The 13,073-nt window shown below is 40.0% G+C and overlaps 1 long non-coding RNA gene across 1 annotated transcript; it reads right to left on the bottom strand.

The window, feature by feature from the left end:
* Nucleotides 1-596, bottom strand: LOC138872177 (uncharacterized). Its single transcript, XR_011400636.1, has 3 exons — nucleotides 421-596; nucleotides 282-335; nucleotides 1-213 (listed from the first exon to the last, which is right to left on the bottom strand). It is a non-coding gene; the product is annotated as an uncharacterized lncRNA (long non-coding RNA).
* Nucleotides 597-13,073: the final 12,477 nt, after the last annotated feature.

Raw genomic sequence — 13,073 nt, 5'->3', positions numbered from 1 at the left:
TACAAAAATATTATTTACACCAAAAAAACATAAAAATGGAAGACCGAATCAATGTGTCCCGCATCCGGTGTGTCTCAAAGTAGCCGTTGGCCTGAGGCGCATCCCCTGCCGCCCGGGTACGCTATCAGGATCATCATCATCAAGTCGTCTCCTTATGGCCGGATGCGGCACAGGATGACATGTATCGGTGGTGCTGTCAGGTCCAGTAGAAGGCTACATAATAATATCAAACTTAGTATAGAAAACTACATAACAATTCACAAAAATTTATATTGTCTTACCATAATCGTGTCTGGATCCTGAATGTAGTCATCTGTCGCAGCATCGCATGAAGCCTAAAAAAGTAAATTAATAAAGTTAAAACAAAATAAATAAGTTATAGTAAAAACAGTAATAAAATTAATACTAATAAACTCATACCTGCGCATGTGATGAGCTGCCATAACTCAGTCGGTGCCCACTATCAAAATCTCGGATCGGTCGAGACTCATCAGTGGTAGACGGGCCAGGGAAATATCTACCCAACTCCACTCCTTGAAAATCCGAGCCCGTGATCAAGAATTGACCCGATGGGGTCACCTGCGACGTCCTTGGAGTGTCATAAATGCCAAGGTTGTAAGACGACATGTCGGTCTCATGCATGCCACCTCCCATATCAGCAGCAACATCATCAACAGGAGCCTCAAAGCCCCCTTGCTGGGGACCTCCTCTCCGCCCACGACCACGTCGTCCAGCACCAGCCGGTCGTCATGGAGCAGCAGCAGCTCGTCGGCCACCACCCCGTGGCATACCACGACCTCGCTGGTACGTGGCTGGGTCAACATAATCTGGCTGGTGTGCCAAACGCTGATCCGATCGGCCTCGCTGCAGTGTCTAGGCAGCCACATCCATTAAGCGACGACTATAGTCCTGCATGATCACAGGATCGTGGACATAACTCTGCATCTGCTGCCCCATACGATATACGGTATGCAATCCAATCGCCTGCACAAAAGTTTTTAATATAAACTACGTATTTGACTAGAAATTACTATTAATGTAATTGATAATAACAGAAAACATACCAGAGCCTCATGTATCCCGGCGTATGAGACGTACCGACCATCTACCTGATGAATTGGGTTCCTGATAAAAAGTCGGGAAACAGTGCGGTACCATGCCATATAAACTTCGATAGGAAAGTGTTGCGGAGCTGGGGTCAAGTCCCCTCGGCTGTCCCAAATACCCAACTGTGCTGTCAGCCAATCAATAAATGTGTCGTCCACTCTCATCCGATCATCCCTCTCATAATGTAAAGGATCCCATGCAGGCCGAGTCGATATAGACTGCGAAAATCCAAACTGACGAAATACTCGCTCTGAGGAATGATGCTCAACAATATCGAGGCACGTGAGAGGGACGGAAGCCCTCCAAATATGGCGGTCGTGCGTGCAATACGCTGGCAGGGTACCTATCAGCTCTTCGCTGTACGACGTCCAGATGAACTATCAAATAATAACACAAACCGTTAGTATGCGCAACACCTAGTTAAACAATAATTGGTAAGTTTAGTTAGATATTCACCTGTGCATCCTCCATAAAATCCAACACATCCCTACTGAAGGGGAGATTATGATGGCCATGATACTCTCGTGCAAGTCTACGACGCAATACCCACCTACAAGCTAGAGGGAGATCAGGAATATGTACATTAGCCGGTAGCTGTGGTAGAGGTGGCCGAAGCTGCAGAAATCGCTCCCACACCCAAACCTAAAACACAAAGTTGACGTAAAGATTAACAATAACTAGATAGAATTGTAACTAAACGACAAATTATTTGAATAAGTTGTCACCTGTAGAAGTGGCAGAAAGCCAGAAACGTCTCTCTGTGTGCCCATGGATGCCCGGCACATCTGCCTGTACAAAAAAGATAGGACAACATCACCCCAGCTGTAGCTGACTGTATCATCGAAGTCCGCAATATGATGCAGAAAACAGAGGCTCACTAGGTTCCCCGAAGTGTTCGGGAACAAGACCCCCCCAAATAGAAGGATCAACAACAGCCTCGTATATTGCTCCACATCCACCTCCGCTGAGTCGTCGGTGATAGTATCGTGGATCTACACTAAGTGGTCTCTAATGGGGACCAACTGCATACGACTGCTCCCAATTGCTACATCTGGGTCCTCGGACCTGAAGCCCGTGAGCCTGTGCAACATATCCATATATGAAGCCCGATTAAAATATCTCATATTCCCAGGCAGTAAAACTAGCAAGCCATCGGTGGACAGGTCTTATAAAATCTCGACGTCCTGGAGTGTGATGGTGGCTTCGCCGATAGGCAGATGGAAAGTGTGCGTCTCCGGTCGCCACCGCTCAATCAACGCCGTGATCAAAGCATAGTCGAGCTATATCCGGCCAATGCTAATGATCCTATATAATCCCATCTCCTCCAGGTGATGGACCACACGGGGATGTAGAACGCGGGGAGGAGTCAAAAACTCCCACAATAAATCCACTCTCCTGCCCCGAAAAGTCTGCGTAAGCAACTCTCCCCCCCATATATGCTCGGATCTATGCTGGGGCTGTAGGGGTAGTAGCTCCGACGTCCGAGGGCCGGGATGTATAGGTGCATCCATGTCGTCAACTGCAAATTCATAATTTTTAATAACTATCATTAAAATTTATGTGTGTTTTTTATAATTTAAATTCATATTTTTTAACAACTTAATTGTAAAAATTATATATATACTTATGGGTTTTGTGCTAGATTTTCTGAGGCCCAGTGGTACCAAACTATCATTAATAATTTTATGTTTTTTAATAATTTTTATTCATATTTTTTAATAACTTAATTGTAAAAATTATATATATATATATATATATATATATATATATATATATATATATATATATAATTTTTATAATTATGGGTTTCGTGCTAGATTTTCTGAAGCTCAGTGGTACCAAACTATCATTAATAATTTTATGTTTTTTTAATAATTTTTATTCATATTTATTTAATAACTTAATTGTAAAAATAAAATATATATATTTTATAATTATGGGTTTCATGCTAGATTTTCTGAGGCCCAGTAGTACCAAACTATCATTAATATTTTTATGTTTTTTTTATAATTTTTATTCATATTTTTTAATAAATTAATTATAAGAATTATATATATATATTTTATAATTATGGGTTTCGTGCTAGATTTTCTGAGGCCCAGTAGTACCAAACTATCATTAATAATTTTATGTTTTTTTAATAATTTTTATTCATATTTTTTAATAAATATATATATATATATATATATATATATTATAATTATGGGTTTCGTGCTAGATTTTCTGAGGCCCAGTAGTACCAAACTATCATTAATAATTTTATGTTTTTTTTATAATTTTTATTCATATTTTTTAATAAATTAATTGTAAGAATTATATATATATATATTTTATAATTATGGGTTTCGTGCTAGATTTTCTGAGGCCCAGTAGTACCAAACTATCATTAATAATTTTATGTTTTTTTTATAATTTTTATTCATATTTTTAATAAATTAATTGTAAGAATTATATATATATATAATTAATAATTTTATGTTTATATATATATATATATATATATATATATATATATATATATATATATATATATATATAATTATGGGTTTCGTGCTAGAATATAAGATAATTAAACAATTACTACACAATACTACGCTACAAGGCTCTACATTTTACTACGCTAAAAGGGTCTACGTTTTACTACGCTAAAAAGGTCTACATTTTACTACGCTAAAAAATAATCTAAACTAAACGGCATAAAAACACATAAATATACATGAGGATATTAACAAACACATTTTTAGACTAATTTACATATTTTTATACAACACTAAAATTAAATCCGGATAAAATTTAACATGCTAGTTTCGGAAAAAATAAACACAAACCGAAATAGAACACATACAAATCAAGTAATATGCATTGTTATAAAAGTTTCAACTTAAAATAAATCGAAATACCTCGATTTAGAATTTTCGGAATGTAAATAGATCGAAATTTTGACTCCGGAAGAGTGAATCCACAATAACACGAAGCTCTACTCGACAGTGGGACCACCAATATTCAACTTTTATGTGACGGGGGGACCCAAATTTTTTTTTTTTACAAAATTTGGGCAGAATCGGTGGTGGTGGTGGTGGTGGTGGTGGGGGACCAGAAGGGAGTAAGAAATGAGAAATGAGGGAGATGGAACGAAGAAGAAGAAGAAGACGGAGGATTTGTATTAAGGGGTATAGCGCCACTATTAATGGCGCTATGTGTGATGGTAATGTATAGCGCCACTATTAATGGCGCTATGTAAGGTGTGTCAGTATAGCGCCACTATACAGTAACGGTGCAGTTAACGTTACTGTATAGCGCCACTATTTGTGGCGTTATATATAGTTTGGTAACTTTTTTTAACACTTATTTGCGTATTTTGAGTAAAAAAAACTACATTTTGGTTCCGGATTCCATTTTCAAAGTACCAAAATCTGTAAGTGGAGACTTGACGTCTTGGCCTTCTAAATTGACTTTCCCTAAATGTCTTGCTTACAACGAGTCTGACGAAATGCAGAAGTTTGAATGTTTTGTGACATCATACGTGTAGGGACAAGCCTGTATACTTGTATTGTCAATTTTGTGAAGCCTTATAAATGGTATGTTTGCAAGGAAGGTATGCTATTTGACAGTATTGTGATATTTTGACGTAAATTGAGTTTTTGAAGTAACTAACGTATATGAACATATACTCTAAAGACAAGTAAGTTTTCATCGCAAGCCTTATATGGTAGCATTATAGCATATAGAATAATAAATTGTTATCATCATTTAAATTACACTAATTCTATAATTATTTACACTGTCGATGTATTTTGAATCTTATTTTAGTTGTTTGTTTAAAGTGGTATGGTCCTCATTCTATATAAGGTGAAATAAAATAATATCAGTACATATCTCCCTCTTTAGTTTCCTAGTCTTACATGAATATTCATGAATCAATCTTTGACTTAAACCACCTTAGCATAAATGAATAGAAATGATTTTGTCAAAAAATAATAATTGTAATAAATGAGTAAACATGAATATGCTCTCTGTTACGATTTAGTTCCATAGTTTGATTGCATCTAGGAGGATAACTTTGGACTCTTTTATATCTATTGTATATGTTTTTTTTGAATAAATCTTCTGTTTGTGGTTTTTGGTCTTTCTAAATGGCTTATTTTTGAACTTTTGTGGTTAATTGAAATGTAATCAATTTAGTTAGTGTTTTCTTGTGTGATTATGCAGATCTAACGATTATTATATTGTTTCGTGCAGATCTGTGTAATTTTATGTGATATGATAATTTTATATCCATGTTACATGACTTTTTTCTATTTTTGGGTGTTTCTCTGCATTGGTATTTTATGTTTGACAACTTATCTTTTGGCTATGCATGGGACAAACTATTTAGACCACAACTATATTAGCACTATTCTGGTATTTGTTCCGATTTTTCAGGTATGTCAAGCCTATCCCTTCTTTCTTTTGGTATGATCCAAGTAACGATACGCAAACGTAATGCTATTCCATAAGTGATTCTACTCTTAGCAGTTAAGAATGCCTATGTTATTCATTCCGATAAAGTGCTATTCAAGCATGTCCCTAGTCCCTATTGAGGTATATGATAGAGAACTTGTGTTACAAATATATGTGTTGGGATTTGTTTATAAATATAGTTTTTATAGTTTAGCTAAACATGCAGTAATTATATGCATATAATGAACAAATATATCGTGATTATTTTTAATATTAGATTTACACTATTGTGTTATTACATGATATTTAATAGCAGAGTAGTCATATTGTCATGACTGGTAATTGCACTGTTAACAATGGCTATCTTGACCACTTTTGGGTTACTAACAAAAAAGATATACGATTGTGCATATAGTTTAATATAGTATAATTCTAATGTGTCAAGGTTGTAATAAGTAATAGAATTAATGTTATGCAAATAAATATGATTAAAATGTTGAATGAAGTTGTGTATGGTATATGATGGAGAAGTTAATGTTTATAATATAGTGATACATGTACATGCATCTTCATGTATTTACCAATGTGCTACAGCCGGCCGGGCAGTTACCACCGGTTGGGCAGTTACGTATCATTATTTACCGCCGGTTGGGCAGATATGCATCTTAATTAACCACCGAGCTACGGTCGGTCGGGCAGTCATGCATTTACCACCGAGCTACGACCGGTCGGGTAGTTACCACTGATCAGTTGGGCAGTCATGCATCATACAATATGAATAATAGTCTCAAAGCGAAGCATTATATATGCAAGTATGAATATACGGTGGCGCTTCAGAGATGCAGGTTGATTCTTATATGTCATTAATTAATGTTGACTTATTGTTATATTTCAGTTCTGCCTTACATACTCAGTACATTATTCGTACTGACGTCCTTTTGTTGGGGACGCTGCATTAATGCCTGCAGGTATAGATAATCAGTTTGACGAGCCCTCATCGTAGACGAGATTGGCATTCAATGAAGGATCGGTAAGACTCCATCTCATTCGGAGTGCAACCGAGTCTATGAGTCATCATGTCAGAGTTTTACTACAGACTTATGGGTAGGTCGGTACTCTGTCCCATTTGATGTCAAGCTATCTTAGAGGCTTTGTAGATAGATGTTCATTTTTTACAGTATGTCAGAGGCCTTGACGGCCCATATGTATTCATGATTTAAGAAAAATAGTTCAGTGATACAGTGTTGCCCACATATAGTTATACATTACGAGTTGTGGTCATGTCGGCTCATGATAGTTACAAAGGAATGAATGAGTTGTTACAGAGTGGTTCGCTCGGGCCAGTGCGGCACCGGGTGCTAGCCACGCCTCCCAAGGTTGGGGCGTGACAATCACGACCGGGTTCGAGTTTGGGGTCGTGACAGTTCCTAAGCAACGCTTCTAGCTAAGCAATTTAGGAATTACAATAAGAACAATCACAAAGTTACAACTCAACTAAGGACAACAAAATACTAGATTTTAGGAACTGGTCCGTAGTAGCGTTTAACTTTGTTCTTCAAGCTCTTGAGAATTGAGTTCACTGTTTTTAGAAGGCTTGAATACTTGAGGTGAATTGTCAAGTGTTCAAGTGATGTTTTGATATAATCTTCTTGTTAATACACCTTGATGACATCACTTGAATGATGTAAGCACTTTAGTTGGTCAAAGGACAAGTGACCGCTGGAAACAGTGCAGTGCAGAAACCGTGCAGGCAGTCACGTTGCTTTCCAGCTGTGTCCAATTGAATTCGTACTGCTATGAGGGAACCACAAGGGTATCAGGTCCTTGTTTGGTTCTCTATCTCCTGAAGCTATAGCAGTTCACATTTAGCTGGAATTCGTTGATTTGCAATATAGCCCAAGTGTGTCAGGTTCTCTATTTGGTTCTTGATAGTAAGTTTGTTAGATCATCAAAACATAAGGCAAAGACATTGAAAATCCATCAATTTCTCCCTTTTTGATGATGACAAACTTAGACATTGATAACATGTATTTAGAGCAAAGAGAACCAGATAAAGTAATAGGAACTTCACAAGTTCCCCCTAACTTTATACTTCCCCTTTAATCAGATCCTTGATTATACTTTCCCCTTTAGGCATCATTAAAAAGACACAAGTAGTCAAACAACATAAAAAAGTCTAGCCTAGCTAACTCACCCCACATATGTGTACACGACATGATAGAGAAGAGAAACATAAAACTCAAGCAATAAGATAATAAAAGAGGATAGATTTTATATATTGAAAACATATGCCTTTGCTTAAAAAGCAAAGGCAGAATTGGACTGTTAAAAACGGGAGCAACACTGTTACATCCCAACCACATAAAAAAACAAAACATCTGCCAAGTCATAAAAACAAAAAGAAACATCCCAGAAAATAGTCACTGAAGGGGTTACTTAGGGGCACTAGGAGTAGAGGGCTTGGAAGCTGCAGCAAGAGTTTGGAGAACTAGGTCTATTCGAGCATTTGCCGACTTTTGCTCATTGAGCAGTTTTGCTTTCAGGTTCTCCACTTGTGCCCTAAGATCAACATTCTCTTTTGTCAAACGAGCCACTTCCTCATTTGACTCCGGAGCCCCTTGGGCCTGCTGACCTTCCAGGATAGCATTCCTAGCTTTCAACCTTCAAATCTCCTCAGTTGCGCTATTTTGAGCTTAATGAGCTGTGAGATGGTTGATGTACTGTCTAACTCCCCATTCTTCTCTATGCACTCACGTTATTCCAATGTTGTCTGTGAGAAAGTCTACTTCTTGGTTCCTACCTTGCTTTTCCCCAGTGGCACTTTGAAAAACTTGAACACTTGAATAAGTAGAAACCCGTATGGAAGACCATGATTGCCATCTTTGAAGGTTGCTACCTTCTGCATATGTTCGATCATGATAGCAGGCAAGTTCGCAGGGTTAAAGCCATCTAGTTGTTCCATTAGAAACAAATCAGATGTAGAAGTCATAGACCTCCTCTCAGCACGAGGCAACAAAACTTTGTTCACCAGCTCAAAGAGCAACTGTAAACAGGGAGCAATGCCTTCTTGTGAATATGGTTCCCCTTTTGGTTCGAGTTATCCTTTACCACATCATTCCGGAAGTTAGATCCATACGCATCTTTCACACTGGACACACCAATTGAAGGGACCTTAAGAATATCCTTAAGCACACTCACATCGAACACGATATCTACACCATTCACTACATGGTCGGTATCAACAGGAAAGAGGCTGACAAATAAGCTTTGAACCTCATCCTCATACACTTTAGGTGCATCCATTTGGAATAGATGCCCCCATCATTAAAACTCAACCATCTCTAGAACTTGCCGCATACCAGTCATATCAGAGATTGCTGGGCCAAAAGTACGACCCGACAGAACCTTTTGGTGCCTTAGGCGTTCTGAAACAGAACTGCTTTCACTTCTCAGCTTTTTCACAAAAACAGGTTCCTTAACAGTTCCAAACTTGCATTTTCCAGACTTCCCACCACTTGATTTCTCTTTTCCCTTAGACTTGACTAACACATCCTCATCAGAAATTGAGGGCTCACTCACAACATCCTTCAACTTTGAACTGGGTGTTGAAACTTTCTTGACTGAAGCAGGCTGCTTCTTTTTCTGGGACCTTCTCACCAAGGAACCAGGTTCCTCTGGTGTTTCCTCTTCCACTTCTACCACAGGGACTTCTTTGTCACACACAACAACATTGTTTTTCACCAGTCTCTTCCTTTTCTTTTGACTACTCTTTCTGTTCTTTTGAAGGGCAGAATCATAAGCTACCTTCACCTGTAACCTTGTAGTTGGGCGCTTAGTATAAGACTAAGGGGTGATCACTTCCCTTCGCTTGACTAGGAAATCCTCCTCTTCACTAGATCTTATCTCAGGATCTAGGATATAAAAGGGCTTAACAGCAAATGCAGGAGCAGAACTGGCGTGGGAGTGAGAGCTGATCGCAGCGGACTCGACCTGAGGAAGAGTGGGCGCTAATACTTTTACCCAATAGCGGTATCGGGGTCAATTTTCCATAGGGAACTTCAATTTGGAGTTGCGTGTTTGTATAGTCTAGGACTATGTTTTAGCTCCTAATTGATCTTCTAACATTTTTGGTTTTCTTTTGATTAATAGCTACAATTTATCAACTACAATTGTAAAGCTAAGTTATGCTAAAATTATGATTCTAAGTTGTATGCAATATAGATAAAGGCACTAGGGCCATGGCATGTACCTAGGTGGTCAACTAACGGGTAGAGATTCCTAATGCAAGAATGATGACTATGGGACTTATGCTATAACCATTGCACTTTTGCACTCACTCTCACACCTCTCGGTAGAGAGAGTGATTTTGCCCAATTGACTCTCTCGAGACCAATTGGGTAGGCCAATTTGCCCAAGCAACTTATGGTTCAAGTTGGGTAATTACTCTCTCGAGGTTTAACCCGTTAATTGGGACTACCATTCTCATGGGTCCATCCCAATTCCTTGTTAGAATTAATCTTGGGGTCATAGACTCTCTTTCTCAAGAAGAGTCAAGACTCACTAAGCTAGACTTAGTGTTTGCAACCACCAAATCTTAATGAAAACATAAGATTAATTCAAATAACAAATACCCAACATCATTCATGCACTAAACAATCACACCCATTAATTACCCACACTAAGGTTGAGCCACAACCCTAGCTAATGGGTTCAGCTAGCCATAATAGGAACAGAAATTGAAGAAATAATAGATGAAATTGACATAACAATTAACTACAATGTTAATCTACTCAAATCCACGTTAATACTAGAAGAGATTGCCCAAAATAGGCTAAAATCATGAAATCCCAAGTTCAGCTGCTCTATGCTCTCAAAACAGATCTAAAAAAACTGCTCCTAAAAAGTAAAATGTTCTATTTATACTACACAGGAAAAATCAGACAAAAATACCCCTAAGGGTCTGGCGCGGACCGCGCACAAATGACGCGTGGCCGCGGAGGGTTTTGGGTCTTCATATCTTGCTTCTGGCACTGGGGACGCGGACCGCATAAAAGTGATGCGCGGCCGCGTGAACTTCATCCACGCGGACCACACTGATTAGGTGTGCGGCCGCGTGGGCTTTTGCCTTGAATGATTGAGTCTCTAACACTCTTAGGCGCGGACCGCATGAAAAGGGGCGTGGACCGCACGGAAAGGGGCGCGGACCGCGTGAAAAAGAGCGCGGACCGCGTAGTTTGACTTAAAAATGGCATGGCCTCTGAACTTTCTTGTGCGGCCGCGTGGCAAAACAGTGCAGACCGTGCAGGTTAAGCTTGAAAATGCCCAGCCTCTGAACTCTCCTGTGCGGCCGCGTGACAAAACAGTGCGGACCGCACAAGTCATTTTGTTCCCCCCTTTTGTTGTCTTTTGACACTTGGCAGATTTCACTCCTTTTTGAGCCGATCTTTAGTATTTGTCATCTTGTCGCTCAAACCTGCAATCAAGCGCAACTTGTAAGCATTTCGGGAATAATTTACGGCAGTTAATGCACAAAGCTTAGGTAAGAATGGGTATAAAATATGTAGAAATCACAGTTATCAACTCCCCCAAACCTAAACCTTTGCTTGTCCTCAAGCAAATAAAATGAGACCTACCCCTCAACAAACATTCAGGGCAAGTTCTAGACCATCGGCTCGGTACTTGGGCTCACGATTCGAATTCTCACTACACACACTCAAGGATTGACTAAGACGGAGTCGAGGGCCCACAACGACCTTAGATATGATTCAAGCGCACAATGGCCCAAAATGACCACATGATGATTGTTTGGTCAACACAAGAGTCTCAAGGCCACAACTTTCACCATCCTACACACAACATAATGTCTTTGACCATAGGATCAAAGGCAAATGTGCTAGGCCCAAGTGAAGCTTTGCCTGAGGTACCCTTAACTACCAAAACTTGAAAATCAATGAGAGAAATCAAAAACGGACTCAAACCCTTAAGAAGGTTGTCACGCCATCTATCATTGGGAAGAGCCACCCGGTTCGCACAACCTCTACCCTTGGAAAGAACCGTGGCATTAAGAAAACCAAGGGCTTATTGCAAACGCCAAAACAAGACAAAAAGGCTCCGAGCCTAACTTTGCAACTAAGACGAAGAATTTTAACGAGAAATAGAAAAACAAAATGAAAACCGAATGAATATGTACAAAAGGGGAGTAGAATATACAACCAGGGGGGAGTGAATATATACATCGAATCTAAAGAGCATCTGGAATGAACAGTTATATACAAACCATCTACCAATTACTAATGTCAACAAGCTAAATGTAAAGATAATATGTACAGTAATCCAGCAGTTAATCAAAATAGTAGGACCACACCCCCACGAATAAAAGCTAGCATTGTCCCCAATGCTAACTACCAGATAAAACAACAAAAATCAGCAAAGGATATAGAGCGGCCCCTCAAGCCTCATTAAACTGGTCCCCAGCCTGCTGCTGTTGTGCTGCTAGGACAGGTGTCTGCTCCTGATCCGGCTCATCAACTGGTGGAACTGAAGAGGGCTCAACATCTGCATTACTAGATGGGCCCACCTGAGTTGGAGCCACCTCGATCACTACTCCCTCTGTGCTAGGGAGCTTTCTCTTCTTCCTTGGCCTATCCTCCTCTGCCTGTGGCTGCATTGCTGCTGGCTCTCCAGCTGGATCTCCAAATAGTAAGTCGAGTGGCATCTGATCCGCTAGCAGCTTGTCCACATCCACTCTCAACTGTGCAACTGACTCCTTGGAAGCTTTCTGCTTCCTTAGCTTCTTGTACTCCCGAGCCAACTTTTCCAAAGCCTTTCCATGTGCCCCAACCGCCTTAGCCAAGGCATCCTGCTTCGCCATCATCTTTTCCTGGTTGGCCAGGATCTTCTTCAATGCATTCTCAATGGAGGAGGGAATATCAACAGTAGCTGGTGCTCCCTGTGCCTGCACAACAGTGGTCAAAGTAGACAACTTGGATGTCGCAACTGATATCCAGTTGTTCAAACTGGCAAGGGAGTGAGTGAGCTGGTTGGCAGTGAACCGGTGAGTCTTTGATGAAGGAATCACCGGATCAGCTGCGACAGATGGATCAGCTATGGAGGAAGGGCCTGGGGGCAGTGCCTCATCAGTAGTGGGTTCAGGGGGCTGCTCAGTAGCAACTGGCTCTTCAGACTGGCCAGGTGCAGAGGGGGTGGAAGCTTGAGTCTTTTTGCCTCTCTTTGGGTTGTCTGGACCCAACTGATCATACCACGAGTAGGGGGCCACTGGAGGTACCGTAACATCATATCTTTTCTTCTTCACTTTCAACTCTCTGAAGTAAAGGGAGAGTGTGTTCGGAAAAGGGTAGTTTGTTTTTGTCTCATTACCGACAGTAGAAATCACTCTCGACATTATATTACCTACATTCAGAGGGAAACCCGCCATGATAGATGCTACCAAGACAGCCCGAGAAGCGGAACAGAGTGATTGTGGTAGACGAGTCAAGTCGACTACACACGAAGGTCAACCACCCTTT

The sequence above is a fragment of the Nicotiana sylvestris genome, chromosome 6, assembly GCF_000393655.2.
Source record: "Nicotiana sylvestris chromosome 6, ASM39365v2, whole genome shotgun sequence".
Classification (NCBI taxonomy): domain Eukaryota; kingdom Viridiplantae; phylum Streptophyta; class Magnoliopsida; order Solanales; family Solanaceae; genus Nicotiana; species Nicotiana sylvestris.
The sequence above is the reverse complement of the archived record's forward strand: the minus strand, read 5'-3'. Positions and strand labels throughout refer to the sequence as shown.